Consider the following 19,408-nt stretch of genomic DNA (forward strand, 5'->3'; position numbering starts at 1 on the left):
TGACCAGAAAGGCAGTTACAAGTGTAGCGTTAGAAACTGTGGTGCCTGTCAATACATGTGGCACAGGAAAAAGTCTGTCACTGGTATAGATGGCAGAACCCACCACCTGAAGCAATTCATTAACTGTGGTACTGACCACGTAGTTTATGGCATTATTTGTCTGTGTGGGCGCCTTTACGTTGGCCGTACCTCCCGTCCTATGAGAGTACGCATTGGCGAGCATAAATGCGATATTATCAACACACGAGTCAAATACCCTGTCCCTCGACACTTTCAGGATGTCCACTATGGAGATCCCATGGGCATGAAAGTGTTTGGGATTGAATCCATCGGGGGTGGTATTGACAGAGGTAGAAGACACCAGAGACTCTGCAAACGCGAGGCCTATTGGATCTTCACCTTGGGCAGTATGACCCCTGGGGGGTTGAATGAGGATCCTGAGGTTCACAAAATTGTCTGACCATGTAGAGTTTGATGGGTATGTAGTGGTTTTCCCTCCCTCCCTCCAACAACCCCCCCCCTCTTTCACCCACCCCACTGTCTCTGACTTTTTGTTTCTCAACATTTAGGACAGTGTCAGTGCATTTCTCAATTCATCTGATGCAACCAATTCTCTGTTCTGATTACTAGTGGATTACCAACGATTTCTTACCAATATAGCGTTTTACTTGGGACACCATTCGTGAGATATATATATGTCTAGTGGTTAAGTATAGATATCGTTTTGTTTGTACAGTCATTGTCACAACCACCTTTTACACATAGCGACTGAAAATGAAATACTTACCGTTTGTATTGTTATTATATTATTGTTATTATATTATATAATATGTATGGTATAGCAGTCGCAATAGGTTGTTGCATGCGCATACCTCTCTCAGCGCAATCCTTATTTTGTATTTTAATTTAATTTAATTCATTTCATTTCACTATTAGCACCGCCATTAATATGGGTAGTGATCTGCAGCTTATTAGAGTTATACGAGTCTGTGGGCACCCATATGCGCATAGGAGCTACATGTATAGCGTGCTGATCGTGCTGATGGACGGATGTTTGATCTTTTACTATATTATGTATCACTATTGTTACTAGCGCTATGATGATTTTTAAAAAAAATATGTCTAGCAGCATTACCCTTGTAATAGCATCGTCAACCGCATTGCTAGTTAGCACACACATTACCATTATCAATGTTTTTAATATTATTCCTTTTATTGTACAGTCCACAGATCATCTGGTGGCAGTTGTACTTTCATTGCCAGTTTTAATATTATCCTATCATGGCTATACACACTGGCAGTGTGTTGTGGCAATGTGCTTTTTAGATGTACCTGGTCCATGGTCTGTACGACAGCTGGTCGCTTAGTCAGACACCAGGTTGTCTCTGGAGGGCGTAGAGCTTTCTACATGTTGGTCCCGCCCCCACCTGCATGTCACTATGCTGTCTCATGCCGTCTGTACGGCCAGTGCACTGTGCGTCATGCAGAGGGAGGGATGTCAACCCCGCCTCCCCCCTCCAGCATGGCACGCTAACCCCGCCCTCTTACCCTGTAGCTTGGAACGCAAGCACATTGGCGTGCATTCCTCTGGAGTACAGACTTGCTACAGCTATCGGTCCGCTGTGCAGCGGATGCGGAGGCACTCCACAGGCATCGATCCCCACAACACTAATGTGAGTACATGCACACTTCCATCCACCGTCCACATGTGAATAGATGAGTGAGGTTTGAGGGGGTGATTCTCACCCACTATGATCGGTGGTGTCTTCTGTGTTTTATATCTGGCAATGCGACTGATGATGCCTGCTGTGATTTTTATCTGAGATATATATTTTTTTTTTAGACACCACATGTTGCCTTTCAGTCCGTATGCACGGTATGCTGCAGTTCATTTCCTATTTATCAATTGATTATTCATTATATGTTCTTACGTGTATGCATGTGCGTGTATGCATACACGTATATATATGGTATGTGCATGTGTCTGCATGTGCACTTATGCGTATATGGCATGCCTGGTTAGAGGATTTTATGTTGTGCTTCCTCCACCAATCGTTTGTGAGTTACTTCCTTTACTATTTTTTATTTAATAAATGTTTTAAAAGTTAATGCACAAGGCCGGTGCGCCCTTGTTTTCTTTTTATCTCAGAAATTCACTATACCCTGTGAGTAGGTACTAAAGTGTCACACATTTCACAGAGCTTGGCTTCTGAACTACAGAAATACTGAGAGGAGGTGGAATCAGTCAAGAAATCACTACTTGTAGGCGGCAAAGTACTATGGTATATATAGTCCTTAGAAATTGAAAGTAAACAGCAGAAGAGATACTATGAAATATGCAGGGAATCCAGGAAGTTGTGGAAAGAGATGACCAGTAGATAGGTAGCACTCACAACATGAAATGAATTTTTGCAAGTAAGCCTATACTGGATAGTCAAATATAACTATTGTTTGTGTTGTTATTACAATTTTGATGTTTAAAAAATGAAAGTTTATTCTGTGACCATAGAACTCTTTTAACTTCTTTGAAATGGTATATATACTGTAATTTCATTAACATTGCTGCTTTATTAGTCCAAGTATATAATTGAACCAATTGTGTCTTGCTTTTTACCTTACTGCTCAAAAATGTGACTTGACTGAAATTAATTTTAGTAGTGACAATCTCTGGGTATACTAAGCATAGTAATCCTGAAAGTCAACTTTTTTCTTATTTTAAACTAACTAAAAATCTTAAACTAACTACTTAAAACTAAAGTCTTCTCTATGGACTAAGATACAAAAAAAAATGGAGAATGCCAATAGCCATTTATTTGTAGAAGATTATGCTTAGTAAAAGTATAGGTAAAAGTCGGACTAAAATTGCAACAATTAGTGTTAGAAAGGAAAAAGAAAAAAATGACTAAATTAGAAACTATAATAAAAGAATTACAGCAACAGTTGGAACCAATAAAAGATTTGCAACAATATATTTCTTTTAATGAAAAAATTACCAAAAAATTAGAAAAAATAGATAAAGACTCTCAGAAAAAGAAGTTAAAAAAGTTTTATAGGGACCTTAAGGACTTCCGGACTAATGCTATCTACTTTTGGCAAAATTCCGCAAGGCCCACCAATTTGGAGGGAGAATCACAGGATAGTGAACCAACACATTCTGAACATACTACACAACAACCTACTCAGCAGACCTCTGTACAGAGGAGAGAGGTGGTATTACAGCAAAAAAAAGCAGAATATCCCCACTCATCTACGCCCTGGCACTCCAGCTAAGGGAGTTGGTAACCAGAGTAGGGGCAATAGAGGGAGGGGTGGGACTGTTAGAACTTCCCATTCCTCAATTTATGATCATGCATACCAGGTACCAGTTGGTAATAGGTTTCAACCATTGTGGGACCAGAATACCGTGTATAGCTATCCGTCTCCACGCCCTTTTTTAGGGAGAGGCCGGGGGGGTCAGAGGAGAGGCAGGGGTTTTCCACCCCACAGATCCAGACCTCCCTACCATTATTACCCACCAACAACATCCACGTACAAACAAAATCATTGGAAGGACCCTTACCACTGGGAAAGAAACCCACCTCAACAACAAAACCCAAGACAAAGCGAGCCAGGGGATGTAGAGCAGGACACAGGGTCCAAAAAAAGAAGGAGGGAAACAGATTAGGAGGTATTTTTAATCTTAGTAATATACCGCTTACACATAAAGAAACTAACATCTTACATCAGGGACTAAAACGTGGCCTTAATAGACCACTCACCAAGTTCGATGCCTATATAGATGTACATAAATATGTGCGTAGGCTGAGTATTAAAAAACATTTTTAAATAAAAACTCGAACCCAACCAGTCTGAGCGGGTCTCAGCACTGGCAGTGGATAGTGGGTTAAAAAACAAGTCCTTATTCAATCCCCCCCAATAATGGCTCCCACCATTTGGAGGTTTTTAAAAGTCTTATTTTAAGAGATTTAGATCAGTTAAAACCATAAAAACAAGTGAACCCGAGATATATTAAGGAAGGCATTGAGTCACTTGAAGCCAGAAAGGACATAATAATCAGACCTGCTAACAAGGGAGGGGGAGTGGTGATTATGTCAAAGGACTACTACACCACTCAGCTGTCTGAATTGTTGTCAGATAAAGATACATACGAGATGCTAGGTAAGGATCCAACCCCTCAGTACAGAGCCGAATTAAAAACGCTGATTGATTTTGGCTATCGCTCACATGTCCTTACGGACAAAGAAAAAAGATTTCTGTTCCCCAGCAGTAGTCGCATCCCTACTATTTACACCCTTCCGAAAATCCACAAGGATTCGACCAATCCCCCCCTAGACCCATAGTTAATGGGATTGATTCAGTTACCTCAAGATTAGGACAGTATTTAGACATATTCCTACAAAAAAGTGTAACCACAACTAGAGCCTATTTGAAAGACACTTGACATTTGAAAGTTTATTACAGGATCTGAAAGAAATCAGCTTAGCAGGGAAGAATGAAGTGTATCTGGTCACATCTGATGTGACCAGCTTATACACTATTATCCAACATGAGGATGCTCTACTAGCATTCAATTGGGCATTGAGCAAAAGGGAAGATCTGCCTCTGAGACAAAAAATATTTCTTAGAGATGCGTTAGACTTCTGTCTCTCTCACAATTACTTCTGGTTTGACCATAATTTCTTCACCCAGAAGAGGGGCGTTGCAATGGGCGCGAAATTCGCACCCAGCATCACTAACCTCTTTATGGGTGAATGGGAGGATAAAGAGATTTTTAGAGACAGAAGACCAGAACTCTTATATTACAAACGCTATATTGATGACTTGATATTGATATGGGCAGGTTCAGAACTGGCACTTCAAGATTATATGTCTCATTTGAACAACAATACTCATAATATCAGACTTACGAGCCAGTGGAGCACTGAGGAAATACACTTTTTAGATGTGAACATCTACAGAGTTGGTGACAGAGTACAAACGAAAGTGTTCTTCAAACCCACCGACAGAAATAGTTATCTTCCAGTGCATAGCGGCCACCATCCGCTATGGTTGAAAAATGTGCCCAAGGGCCAAATATTGAGGGTCAGGAGAAATTGCTCCGAATTAGAGGATTTTGACCAACAGGTTACAGTACTAAAAAATAGGTTTGTGGAAAAAGGGTATAAACCTGGGTTTTTAGACCCTATTATTGAGGAGATTAGGGCTCTCCCTCGAGATCATTGTTTAACCTCCCTGGCGGTATGATTATTTCAGATTTTAGGTGCTGAAAGTGGTACCATTATTTTGCACAGAAATTTGGCGTTTTATATTGTAGGTCTGTAATTCTTAGGAATAATTCACTTAAATCTGTCCAAACAAGAGTCTAGTAGACATCTCGGGTATGATAAAGTTTGAAAAACGAAATAAAAAATTATAATATAATAAATAACTATAAATAATTATAACAAATAATAATATAATAATAATAAAAAATATTCAATAATGTAATCAAATCTAAAACACTGAAATTTGCTCAGTTGCAGAATTGTCGCTTTCGTTACTTTTAGTGTTTGGTGACGGATTTCCCCACAAATCACTATCGCTCAATTCTGCGAGTGATTCTAATTTATTATCGCTGTTTTCTAGCTGGTCTAAAGCCACTTTTGATGTAAAGGGACAGTTTTGGTTGCTATGGACAATCTCCAGTTTCCAGGCAGAAAGAACAGTATTTACAATATAAAACTGCATGCAGGACACTGGGCAGACCACTAGGGACAAAGGGATGTGAAATTATTTGATACAGTACTGTAATCTGTAAGATTACAGTGTACTGTATCTATAATGTGTGTTTTACTGTTTGAATTTGCCGCCGAACTCCGTCCCCGTGAGTCGCAATGCTCGCAGGGAATGGAGCTCGGCACTGTGAATCGAGCGAGACACAGCGGCTCGCCGATCACAGCGGGGAGACATTGCAGGATCCTGGGAACAAGGTAAGTAAACTCTTCCTGGATCCTGCGATGCGATCCTGAGTCTGGCTCGGGGATACCGCTTTTGGTATTGAAAATCCACCCCGAGCCAGACTCGGGAATACCGCCAGGGGGGTTAAGAGATGCACCCAGGATGGAAATAAACTTAGATCATGAATGGAGTTTCATATCTCCCTTCCACTCACAGTACAAGGAGGTGGAGAATATTTTCCATAAGCATTGGCATGTCCTTTGTCTGGATAGGACACTGGCAAGTGTTCTACCTGACAAGCCCAAGTTCATTTACCGTTAAGGCGCCAAGCTTTTGGGGATGTTATAGTCAAAAAGATTATTGATCGCCCTGGGAGAAATCCAACCTTCTGGGAACAAAATGGTTTTTTTGCGTGCCGGAAGTTCAAAGCGTGTATAATGGTGGCGAGACCTATGAGAAAAATAGAAAAATTCACTGCAACTTCCAACAATAGGGAATTTGAAATTAAGCACTTTATAACATGTAATACATCACATGTAGTGTATGCCCTGCGTTGTCCATGTGGATTAATGTACATAGGTCGCACTAAGGGCTTTTAAGAGTGAGAATCGCTTAGCATGTGCACAACATTACTATTGGCTATAAAGACCATAACGTATCCCTGCATTTCAAACTACATCACGGACAAGATCCTTCTGGATTGTTATTTTGGGGGATTGATCACATCAAACAATCTTGGAGGGGGGGTAATATAATAAGGAATTTATCAAAAAAAGAAACTCAATGGATTTTTTTAACTGACACTCTTAGCCCGAAAGGGTTAAACATCAAACTCGATATTAATTGCTTTATCAGCGATTTTTAGGTTCACTAGAGTGGACAATTACACAATGGATTAGAGTTTTAATTGAGGGGTTCCTCATTCTGAGATTCTTGATCTGTTTTCTGTACAGATAACTTAATAACTATGCCCCGTTTGGATTACATATTTTTTTTTGTGTATGTACAATATGGAACTATGTGATACAGAGAGGTACTGTAGAATCTTTTATCAACTTCCGCTTTCTATCTATCTACGTAGAATTTTAGATTATGCCATACAGGTAATTTCAATCTGATTAGATTTTAACCATAATTATTTTTGTGATTTTATCACAAGTTCCAATGTTGCTGCGATTATATGCGATTTTGTATGTAACATTTCATGTCAATAGGTATGTCAGGTAATTTTAATCTGATTAGATTTTAATCATTATTATTTTATGTGATTTTATCACAAGGTCCGATGTTGCTGCGATTTTATGCGATTATATGCGATTTTGTATGTAACATTTTTATTTTTTTGTTAATTTTATGTCAAGTTTATGTCGCAATGTGATAAACTTATCTGATTTAATATGATAATTATATTGGGTGAGGAACTATGGGTATTTTAATTACTTGGTCACTACACTGCGACATCCATATAGCTTAATTATGTTTGGGGGTTAAGCGACTCTCTCTCTTCAGTTGCACCTGGAATATATGGAAGAGGAGATGTTTAGTTTTAATCCAGGACATAAGCACTGTTTCTCACAAGGAATTGGGAGTTTACAGATGTAATGCAGGATTCTGGTATAAATAGACCGCGTTGTCATTTAAATGTGCAGCCTGCAGCTTTCGGTTGGTTGGAGTATGGATACGTTCCCAGTTTAAGATAGGGACGTACCTTCCAATCAGACCTAGTGCTTACCAAGTATTGACTCATTAGGGCGGAGTGTTGGTCGCGCCCCACCCCCTGGTTTTCAGATAAATTTTGTTCAACAAGCCGTGTAATCATGCTCTTTGAAAAAGTCTTCCTGACGAAACTAGTCAGAGCACGATACCACGGCAACCGTTATCACGTGAGGACGCAGTGTGCTTCTAGCCTGAAGCTTCAGACACGAGAAGGAGGAAGTGCGGATCAGCTGTGCCTGGTTGACACGCAGTGCGCTCCAAGCTTGTAGTTGTATACTAGTGGAATGAAGGACTGATCAGCTGTGAGTGTGTATCATCTATCCAGTCTGCAACCAGTACCCTTGTGCTTTGAGAGAAGCAGTTTGAGTTATCCACTATTACCAACCAACTGAAAGCTAGAAGGCTATCCTTTGTAAGGAACTGCGCCCACTTATTTTTACAGTGTATTTACTTTATTAGTTTTTTTCTCTTATTTGTGACTTACAATAAATTATCAAAACGGTACTGGACTATTCGGGGTCTCTTTTTTACATGTGGACATTGTTGCTGTTATCTGATTATCAACCCTGGAGGACTTCGGGAGTAACCAGAGAGAGGATTTGATCCAAGGCTTGTTAACCTCTTGGCTCCGGTGAGTTTGAACCACTACGGGGTGTGTGCAGCACAAGGTGTCCCAATAGATGGTGAAAGGTGCACTCATCAGATCTACTATTCATATAAGGGAACCCAGACCGAGCTCCAACCGCAGTGTCTTTGTTGGAATTTGCCTGCCTGCATGTGTTTTGCTTGCATTTACAAAGACTTTGTTTTATCAGTCAGCATTGAGGACTGAAAATAGCGCTGCTTTGATGGGTTAATTGCTGTTTCATATAGTACATTCATTCATCCATATTTTTATTTCTTTTTGTATTAAGTGGCTGCTGAGAGATATCTCACTCAGAATATGGTGACATCAGGTTAAATCACTGCGGTTTATTACCATTATTATCTTCCATCTCCATATACCGAATATCCTTTAGCGCTGAGATAGGAGGATTGGAGTAGGGCTTATTGTCTCCTTTTTGTTTGTATAGTAAAAGTATATGCCTAGCAGTAGGGATGAGCCGAACACCCCCCTGTTCGGTTCGCACCAGAACATGCGAACAGGAAAAAAGTTCGCTCGAACACGGGAACACCGTTAAAGTCTATGGGACACGAACATGAATAATCAAAAGTGCTAATTTTAAAGGCTTATATGCAAGTTATTGTCATAAAAAGTGTTTGGGGACCCGGGTCCTGCCCCAGGGGACATAGATCAATGCAAAAAAAAGTTTTAATAACGGCCGTTTTTTCAGGATGCTTAAAGTCAAACAATAAAAGTGTAATATCCCTTTAAATTTCGTACCTGGGGGGTGTCTATAGTATGCCTGTAAAGGGGGGCATGTTTCCCGTGTTTAGAACAGTCTGACAGCAAAATGACATTTTGAAGGAAAAAACCCATTTAAAACTACCAGCGGCTATTGCATTGTCGACAATACACATAGAAGTTCATTGATAAAAACGGCATGGGAATTCCCCACAGGGAAACCCCGAACCAAAATTTAAAAAAAAAATGACGTGGGAGTCCCCCTAAATTCCATACCAGGCCCTTCAGGTCTGGTATGGATATTAAGGGGAACCCCAGCCAAAATTTAAAAAAAAAATTACTTAGGGTTCCCCCTAAATTCCATACCAGACCCTTCAGGTCTGGTATGGATTTTAAGGGGAACCCCGCGCCCCCAAAAAAAAAAAACGGCGTGGGGTCCCCCAAGAATCCATACCAGACCCTTATCCGAGCACGCAACCTGGCAGGCCGCAGGAAAAGAGGGGGGGACGAGAGTGCGGCCCCCCCCTCCTGAACTGTACCAGGCCACATGCCCTCAACATTCCTTTATTTAAATGCTTCTTCTTTCTTCTATCTTCCTTCATCTTCTTCTGGTTCTTCTGGCTCTTCTGGTTCTTCCTCCGGCGTTCTCGTCCAGCATCTCCTCCGCGGTGTCTTCTATCTTCTTCTCCTCGGGCCGCTCCGCACCCATGGCATGGGGGGAGGCTCCCGCTCTTCTCTTCATCTTCTTCTTCATCCTCTTCTCTTCTTCCTTCTTCTCTTCTCTTCTTCATTTTCTTCTCCGGGCTGCTCCGCATCCATGCTGGAGGGAGGCTCCCGCTGTGTGACGGCGTCTTCTCGTCTGACGGTTCTTAAATAACGGAGGGCGGGGCCACATGGTGACCCCGCCCCCTCTGACGCACGGGACATGACGGGACTTCCCTGTGGCATTCCCCGTGACGTCACAGGGAAGTCCCGTCAAGTCACCGTGCGTCAGAGGGGGGCGGGGTCACCGGGTGGCCCCCCGTTATTTAAGAACCATCAGACGAGGAGACGCTGTCACACAGCGGGAGCCTCCCTCCATGCCAGCATGGGTGTGGAGCAGCCCGGAGAGGAAAATGAAGAAGAGAAGAAGAGAAGAAGGAAGAAGAGAAGAGGATGAAGTAGAAGATGAAGAGAAGAGCGGGAGCCTCCCCCCATGCCATGAGTGCGGAGCGGCCAGAGGAGAAGAAGATAGAAGACACCGCGGAGGAGATGCTGGATGAGAACGCCGGAGGAAGAACCAGAAGAGCCAGAAGAACCAGAAGAAGAAGAAGAAGGTGAAGGAAGATAGAAGAAAGAAAAAGCATTTAAATAAAGGAATTGTCAAAAACTGTCTCTTGTCATTTTTAACATTTTTGACAGTTTATTAGTGAAATGGTAGGGGTAAGTACCCCCTTACCATTTCACACAGGGGGGGGTCGGGATCTGGGGGTCCCCTTGTTAAAGGGGGCTTCCAGATTCTGATAAGCCCCCCGCCCGCAGACCCCCACAACCACCGGCCAGGATTGTGGGGATGAGGCCCTTGTCCTCATCAACATGGGGACAAGGGGTTTTGGGGGGCTACCCCAAAGCACCCTCCCAATGTTGAGGGCATGTGGCCTGGTACGGTTCAGGAGCGGGGGCCACACTCTCGTCCCCCCCTCTTTTCCTGCGGCCTGCCAGGTTGCGTGCTCGGATAAGGGTCTGGTATGGATTTTTGGGGGGACCCCACGCCGTTTTTTTTTTTTTTTGGCGCGGGGTTCCCCTTAAAATCCATACCAGACCTGAAGGGTCTGGTATGGAATTTAGGGGGAACCCCACGTCATTTTTTTAAAAAATTTTGGCCAGGGTTCCCCTTAATATCCATACCAGACCTGAAGGGCCTGGTATGGAATTTAGGGGGACTCCCACGTCATTTTTTTTTTTAAATTTTGGTTTGGGGGTTTCCCTGTGGGGAATTCCCATGCCGTTTTTATCAATGAACTTCTATGTGTATTGTCGGCAATGCAATAGCCGCGGGTAGTTTTAAATGGGTTTTTTCCTTTGAAATGTCATTTTGCTGTCAGACTATTTTAAACACGGGAAACATGCGCCCCTTTACAGGCATACTATAGACACCCCCCAGCTACAAAATTTAAAGGGATATTACACTTTTATTGTTTGACTTTAAGCATTATTAAAATCACTGCTCCTGAAAAAACGGCCGTTTTTAAAACTTTTTTTTGCATTGATCCATGTCCCCTGGGGCAGGACCCAGGTCCCCAAACACTTTTTATGACAATAACTTGCATATAAGCCTTTAAAATTAGCACTTTTCATTTCTCCCATAGACTTTTAAAGGGTGTTCTGCGGCATTCGAATTTTCCGCGAACACCCCAAATTGTTCGCTGTTCGGCGAACTTGCGAACAGCCAATGTTGGAGTCGAACATGAGTTCGACTCGAACTCGAAGCTCATCTCTGCCTAGCAGCAATTACTTCCTCTGTAACCTGTTGCTATAGCATTTTATTAACTACACTTACTCGTGTATGTTTTATGCCCAGTTGCAATCCCAGTTGCAAGAGTCAAAGCTTAGGGTATTTTTTAAGCCTTGACTTTATTTACATTTAACAAATTCTAGCAAAAATAATAATTATGGGTCTGATGAATTATGCAAGATAACATTTTACTACGAAATTTGCATAATTTTCCTGCATTGGTTTACATAATTAGTATGGATACTTAAAGATATTGTTTAGAAAGCTATTGGATCGCAAGATATTTAAAAACCCAATTAGGCAAAGCAGGGAGTGATTTTGGTGCCTCCTCTTGTCTCCAGTGGCAACCTCTATAAGGCCATAGATTGCACAGCACAATCACATAAAGAAAAATATAAATGTACAGAGAATTTTCTATGTACTATTACATATACTTTGAATGAACACTGAATAATCTTATGCCAACATTTATTATAGCATTGAATCAGCAATTTGTGTAAACAATAGGCACACTAACCCAGCTAATCATATTCAAGTTCCACGGATATGTGATATGTATATACTTTATGCCCATGCTTGCATTGTCTAACGTAACTTCTGATTTTCACGTTTGATGTTTACCATATAATGGCTTTCCCGGCATATGGCAAAAATGCTATACACTGGGCCACCCACTTCCTAGAAGGATAATATTATACAGCCGAAAAAGCCATACATTTTAAATACCATAATGATTCAAAAAATGTGTTCCAATGTGTGGTATATGTTTTGTTTATTAATGTCTTCAAACAAAAAAATCCTCTTGACATCTGATTATGGAATGTTGTCAGTTGGTGCAGATAAGGGCCTGGTGTTTATTATACTAATGATTCCTAAGGTATTCGGTAAAGAACAGCCATTAGTTCAAGCTTTTTGCCTTTTCCAACATCTGACTGGATGTATTTTCTGCCAGGGCCAGACCATTAGCAAGAAAGTACTACAGATGTGCCTTCTCTCTGTCGTATGGTATAATTTCTAGTATTTCTTTCCATTGCTGTCCTAAAATAATACTGGGAAAGCTGGAGATAATTCTCTTTGGTAATTCTATTTATGAAATCTCCCAGGACTACAGGGATGTGTTTCTTATTTTTGGTTTATGTTGTATTTATACAGTAAAACCTTGGTTTGCGAGCATAATTCATTCCAGAAACATGCTTGTAATCCAAAGCACTTGTATATTAAAGCATTTTTTTACAGGGTATAAAAGAGAAGAGAGGCGCCTTTAAGTGTAGCAATAAGTTGCTAAATGTTGTACCTTCATTAAATGTAACCATATTGCTACACTTAGAGGCTCCTTTCTTCTTTTTTATACTCCAGTTGTGACATGACGCTACTCTTATATCAAGACATCGCTTGTATATTAAGGCAAAATTTATGAAAACATTTTGCTTGTCTTGCAAAACTCTCTCAAACCAAGTTACTCTCAAACCAAGGTTTTACTGTAGTATTTTGTCTATTTTTGGCTCTATTCCACTATTGGAATTGAGGTTTTTGATGGACCTGTTAATGATTCTGTTTAACAAGTACAAAAATCATATGTATAGAACATAGCTACACACTGTCCTATGTAGTTTTGAGACTCAGCATGAGAGGGTGAAGAAAGGAAGCGCCACCTGAGTGCAGTATTAGTTGGTACTTTTTAATGACACATAATAAAAAACACTTACAAGGGAGACATAAATAAAAGGCTCATCTGTAGATGGGTAATCCTGGTGAATTCCTCGGGCTCCAGTCTGGATGGTGTGCCAGCGGTGTAAGGCTGCAGGTGGAAGCTGTTCAGCAGATGGTTCGTCCTGTGGCCATCAGGGAGAAGCTGGGGCCGACGTGGAGCGCACAGAGGGTGCGCATGACGTCACGGATCGTCCAGCGGCCTCCGGCTTCCAGGTACACTCCAGGGGGAGGGCTTACACCGAGGGAGGATTCAGGCAGTGGGAGAGCACTGAGTAGGCTACGGAGTGGCTGCTCCTTCAATAGGGCTGAGGGGGCAGTGTGTCAGTGCTGTGCTATTTATAGGCCGGTGCTGTGGGACAACAAGGCTCAGTGCCGGCTGATAGCACAACACTGTTAGGGAACGGTAAAGTGCGGTGGACTCAAAGGGGGAGGGGGTATGGAGCCGGCCCCAGCTTCTCCCTGATGGCCACAGGACGAACCATCTGCTGAACAGCTTCCACCTGCAGCGTTACACCGCTGGCACACCATCCAGACTGGAGCCCGAGGAATTCACCAGGATTAACCATCTACAGATGAGCCTTTTATTTATGTCTCTCTTGTAAGTGTTTTTTATTATGTGTCATTAAAAAGTACCAACTAATACTGCACTCAGGTGGCGCTTCCTTTCTTCACCCTCTCTTGCATACCACTAGGGATGAGCTTCGAGTTCGAGTCGAACTCATGTTCGACTCGAACATTGGCTGTTCGCAAGTTCGCCGAACAGTGAACAATTTGGGGTGTTCGCGGCAAATTCGAATGCCGCAGAACACCCTTTAAAAGTCTATGGGAGAAATCAAAAGTGCTAATTTTAAAGGCTTATATGCAAGTTATTGTCATAAAAAGTGTTTGGGGACCCGAATCCTGCCCCAGGGGACATGGATCAATGCAAAAAAAAGTTTTAAAAACGGCCATTTTTTCAGGAGCAGTGATTTTAATAATGCTTAAAGTCAAACAATAAAAATGTAATATCCCTTTAAATTTCGTAGCTGGGGGGTGTCTATAGTATGCCTGTAAAGGGGCGCATGTTTCCCGTGTTTAAAACAGTCTGACAGCAAAATGACATTTCGAAGGAAAAATTCCATCTAAAACTACCCGCGGCTATTGCATTGCCGACAATACACATAGAAGTTCATTGATAAAAACGGCATGGGAATTCAACACATTTTAAAAAAAAATGACGTGGGAGTCCCCCTAAATTCCATACCAGGCCCTTCAGGTCTGGTATGGATTTTAAGGGGAACCCCGCGCCAAAAAAAAAACGGCGTGGGGTCCCCCCAAAAATCCATACCAGACCCTTATCCGAGCAGGCAACCTGGCAGGCCACAGGAAAAGAGGGGGGGACGAGATTGCGGCCCCCCTCCTGGACAGTACCAGGCCACATGCCCTCAACATTGGGAGGGTGCTTTGGGGTAGCCCCCCAAAACACCTTGTCCCCATGTTGATGAGGACAAGGGCCTCATCCCCACAACCCTGGCCGGTGGTTGTGGGGGGCTGCGGGCGGGGGGCTTATCGGAATCTGTAAGCCCCCTTTAACAAGGGGACCCCCAGATCCCGGCCCCCCCTGTGTGAAATGGTAAGGGGGTACTTACCCCTACCATTTCACTAAAAAACTGTCAAAAATGTTAAAAATGACAAGAGACAGTTTTTGACAATTCCTTTATTTAAATGCTTCTTCTTTCTTCTATCTTCCTTCATCTTCTTCTTCACTGCTCCTCAAAAAAACGGCCATTTTTAAAACTTTTTTTTGCATTGATCCATGTCCCCTGGGGCAGGACCCGGGTCCCCAAACACTTTTTATGACAATAACTTGCATATAAGCCTTTAAAATTAGCACTTTTGATTATTCATGTTCGTGTCCCATAGACTTTAACGGTGTTCGCGTGTTCGAGCGAACTTTTTTCCTGTTCGCATGTTCTGGTGTGAACCGAACAGGGGGGTGTTCGGCTCATCCCTACATACCACAGAGCCAGCTCTCCGAGGACAGCAGCCGTCTCCTAGATCCAATGCTCCACCAACCCACTTTACATGCTCTGAACTGTCAGATCCTTATTAACCCCTGGACTGCCAACACTTTAGCCATGTAACCCACTTTACATGCTCTGAACTGTCAGACCCTTATTAACCCCTGGGCTGCCAACACTTTAGCCATGGACTATACGCCTGGCTAACCTGATTAATTCTGATTACTGTATGCTGTATATGCACTTATAGTTATTATTACATTTATCTTTTGTTACTGCTTGCTTTAACTGAGCTGCTATACTGTGCTACAATTATTTTATTTGATTAATTTATGTACTATCACTGCTTCTATGGATCTTCTTACTGCCATTGAAGACAACAAACATATTGTCTTGGAGGAATTTTTTGCCCTCTTTCCCACCCATTTTTTCAAAAAAGACTGCTCCATCGCACGCTCCAAGATCCCCATCCCCAATCTATGCACCCTTTTCAAAAAACTTGAGGACTTAATTTCTACTGCCAACCAACAGTGGTGGGATAAGTTCTTTCTGCAATTATATATTTCACACAAAATTTCCGCTAGAGGACTAATGCCCCGTACACACGGTCGGATTTTCCGATGGAAAATGTCCGATCGGAGCGTGTTGCCGGAAATTCCGACCGTCTGTGGGCTCCATCGGACATTTTCCATCGGATTTTCCGACACACAAAGATGGAGAGCAGGAGATAAAATTTTCCGACAACAAAATCCGATCGCGTCAATTCCGACCGTGTGTGGCCTGTTCCGATACACAAAGTGCCATGCATGCTCAGAAGAAATTCCAAGACGGAACAGCTCGTTCTGGTAAACTTAGCATTCGCAATGGATACAGCACTTTCGTCATGCTGCAATGTTAAAAATGGTTTAATACAGCGCACTCTCTTCTTCTTTATAATGTGACAAGCATATATTAGTTTTGCTGCTCATATTCACACACACTTCTCACAAACTTATTTTGTTACTATTTATCGTGATTCCCTCAATATATTTTGATTTCTCACATCTGACAACATATTTTGTATATATTTTTTTTTTTTTTGTGTTTGTATTTTATTTTTATTTTTTTTGCGATTTTGATTTGTACTCCCGAAAATGTTTGCGTGTGTTTTTTGTGACAACTTCCCACAACATCATTGATATGTTGTTCTATTTAATCTGTAGGAGATTGTTTGGTGATGGTGTCCCTTGTTAATTTCACATTTTATGTTAGAAATGTACCTGAATCATCACCAACAAACTGTCCTTTTTGGATGAAAACACACACAGGAGAGTATAATTTCCCTAAAAATTTTTTATTAAGGGCTCACAACTAAACAAAGAGGGAGGCAACGCTGGAGAAACTGCAGAAGTGGGTGAAGCCAGGGCAGACATCAATAATATTTACGCAAAATTGGTGGCCTGAGGAGTCCTTATCTATGGGAGGGCAGTCTGGTCCAGAAGTCCCAGAGATCATGAACAGCAGCAGATGACATCTGTGTCCCCAGGCTGTGGTCATACGAGAGACTGCAGCTTTTGTCAGACCAGACTGAACCCAGGGCCATCACTCTCTTGCCTTCCTTCCACGCTTCCTTACACGCGGTGGCTCTGGTGGTGGAGTTGTGGCAGCAGGAAGAGGAGGAGGAGGATGGTCCAACTCAACCACGTCGGTCTTGGGTGTTAGTTCCCCACTCACCCCCTTACGTAGGACTTTGTACATAAGGTCCTCACAGAGCTTGCGTTGACCCTCCTGCATGCCCTGCAATTTGGTGGCAGCCATGCAGGCAAAGGCCTCTTCAGGAGTTGGTAAGGCTCGTAGGGACGCCGAAGCCTCCTGGATCAGCCTGAACGCAGAATCCTGCACGGGACTCGGAGTGGCCTTCCTGGCTCGTTTATATGGCAGGTGGAGGGGAGGGACCTGAGACTCAGTCAGGCTGCGACTGGTCCCTGGCTTCTCTTGGCTGACACTTAGCCCCGCCTCCTCCTGGCTGCCACTAATCCCCGCCTCCTCCTGACTGCCACATTCCACAACCTCCTCCTGGCTGAGGTCTTCCTGTGTATAAAAAAGGGACATAGTTTTAGTATTTTTTCCATCAATCACACACAATTTTCACCTCCTGACTGCTGCAAATTGAATGTTAACAAATATAACAGACTATCCTTCTGAGCCCAGCAGTTTTCATTCTTGTCCCAATTTTGGGTGCCCACTACTGTCTATTGATATGTAAAACACTTTTAATTAGTGATCAATAATAACATCTGGTAAACATCATTTCTTTATTGCCCAGAAATCTGTAGAACAATACTATAACTGGCTCCAGCTGGGCTCCTCCACTTCTTCCTGGCTGGAAGGCCCAGGTTGGACATCAGAAGCCTCAGCTGGGATGGAAGGAAGAGTGGAAGGAAGAGTGGAGAGGGATTCCCTGACTTCAGTGTGGTCTGACAGAAATCGCAGTCTCTCGTAGTACCAGAGCCTGGGGACATAAATGTCATCTGCTGCAGCTCCGGATCTCTGGGAATCTGTGACCTTCTTGCGCTCCCTAAGATAAGTGCTCCTCAGGCCACCAATTTTGGCTTTTAAATAAGGTATGGTTGCTGTGGGGACCACCGGCTTCACCAACTCCAGCAGTTTCTCCAGCGCTGCCTGCCTCTTCTGTTTGTGATTATAGTGGGGGTGTCTCACTTGCCACAGACAGGGCAGCTCCCTGTGTTTGTCAATGAACAGGGGCAGGAAATTGTGGTCGTTGATGCAAAAGTGTGAACAAGATATGGTGAAAAATACTCCTGCGCTTGTGAGATCGTTTGCTGTAAAACAAAGGTAGTATTGAAGTCAGAGATAGGACTGGGGGAGATGATGGAGCGTGTCCCGCTGCCTTAGCTGACCAGGGGTGGTCTGCAAAGGACTGTTTAGTAGGAAGTGGATGGAAGGCGCGTGATCAGACGCTTACATCAAGAAATGTATGGTTTATTTATGTAAAAGAATACAGACATATAGTCATATAGATATAAAATCATACAAATACTACATAATATTATAAAAAAAAAAAAAAGGAAAAACAGGTAACAAAATAAGTACTAGGAAGTTAAAATTGGGGTGTGCCCATATTGAGGCAGGTATTTAAGAAATGCTGACGCGTTTCGAGGAAAACCTCTTCATCAGAGCCAGGAGAACTGGAGCACAGTCTGTATGGGCCGGTAGGCCGACATGTGTACATGGGGAGAGGTGGTGTGGCTAGTAGGAGGATGTGTCCTGTGATGGACAATTGATTATTCCAAGTTCCATACCCAGGTGTTCTAGATGGGGTATAAATAAGAACAATATATACCGTACACTACAGACTGGAGACGTAAGATAAGTTTACATTGAAAAATGCATTCATAAAATGATAAAAAGTATATAATATAAATATATTAGAAATAAAAATTACCATATCAGTACAAAGAATTAATGATAGGTAGTGGGATTTTGAAGCACAGAACATGAGATTGTAGTCTAAATACATACAAATGAAAAAATCTACGCATACATAAGTGTACACACACATACTCGTGTACACATGCATGCATATACATACACGTGCATAATACAAACGCATGTAAATGCATTAAAAAAAAAAAAAGAAAAAAAAAAACATATATGCATATGGGGGGGGGGAGGGGGGGTGATGGTAAATGAAGTAAAAAGTGCACTGAGACACATTGAGAGATATTGTCTCTCCGCATGGTAAAACAGGTTGTGCTTTTGTCCAAAGGACATGCGCATGCGTGTAAAAACTCTGCCAGCACGTAAAACGCTGTGCTGGAACAGATATGTGGAGGTATGCCCCTGTTCACGGAAAGCACAAATGGGGGCACAAAGATGGCCATGTGGTTTGTGCAAAAACAGAAATGTGTTCATTCAAATGGAAATCCACAAAAATATATACAAAAATGCATATATCAAATGTACATAAAAATCTAAAACGCATATGCATATATATATATATATATATATATATAGATAAAGAAACAATATGCACAAAATAAATATATGTATATATTCACATAAATCTTTACACATATATATACATATATACACATATGCACACATATATATATACATGCACACATATACATGTCCACATGCATACACACACATGTGGAGACCACCCCTACACAGCATGTATTGTGCCTATGTAGAACCAGTGTC

The sequence above is a fragment of the Aquarana catesbeiana genome, linkage group LG09 (genome assembly GCF_042186555.1).
Source record: "Aquarana catesbeiana isolate 2022-GZ linkage group LG09, ASM4218655v1, whole genome shotgun sequence".
Classification (NCBI taxonomy): Eukaryota; Metazoa; Chordata; class Amphibia; order Anura; family Ranidae; genus Aquarana; species Aquarana catesbeiana.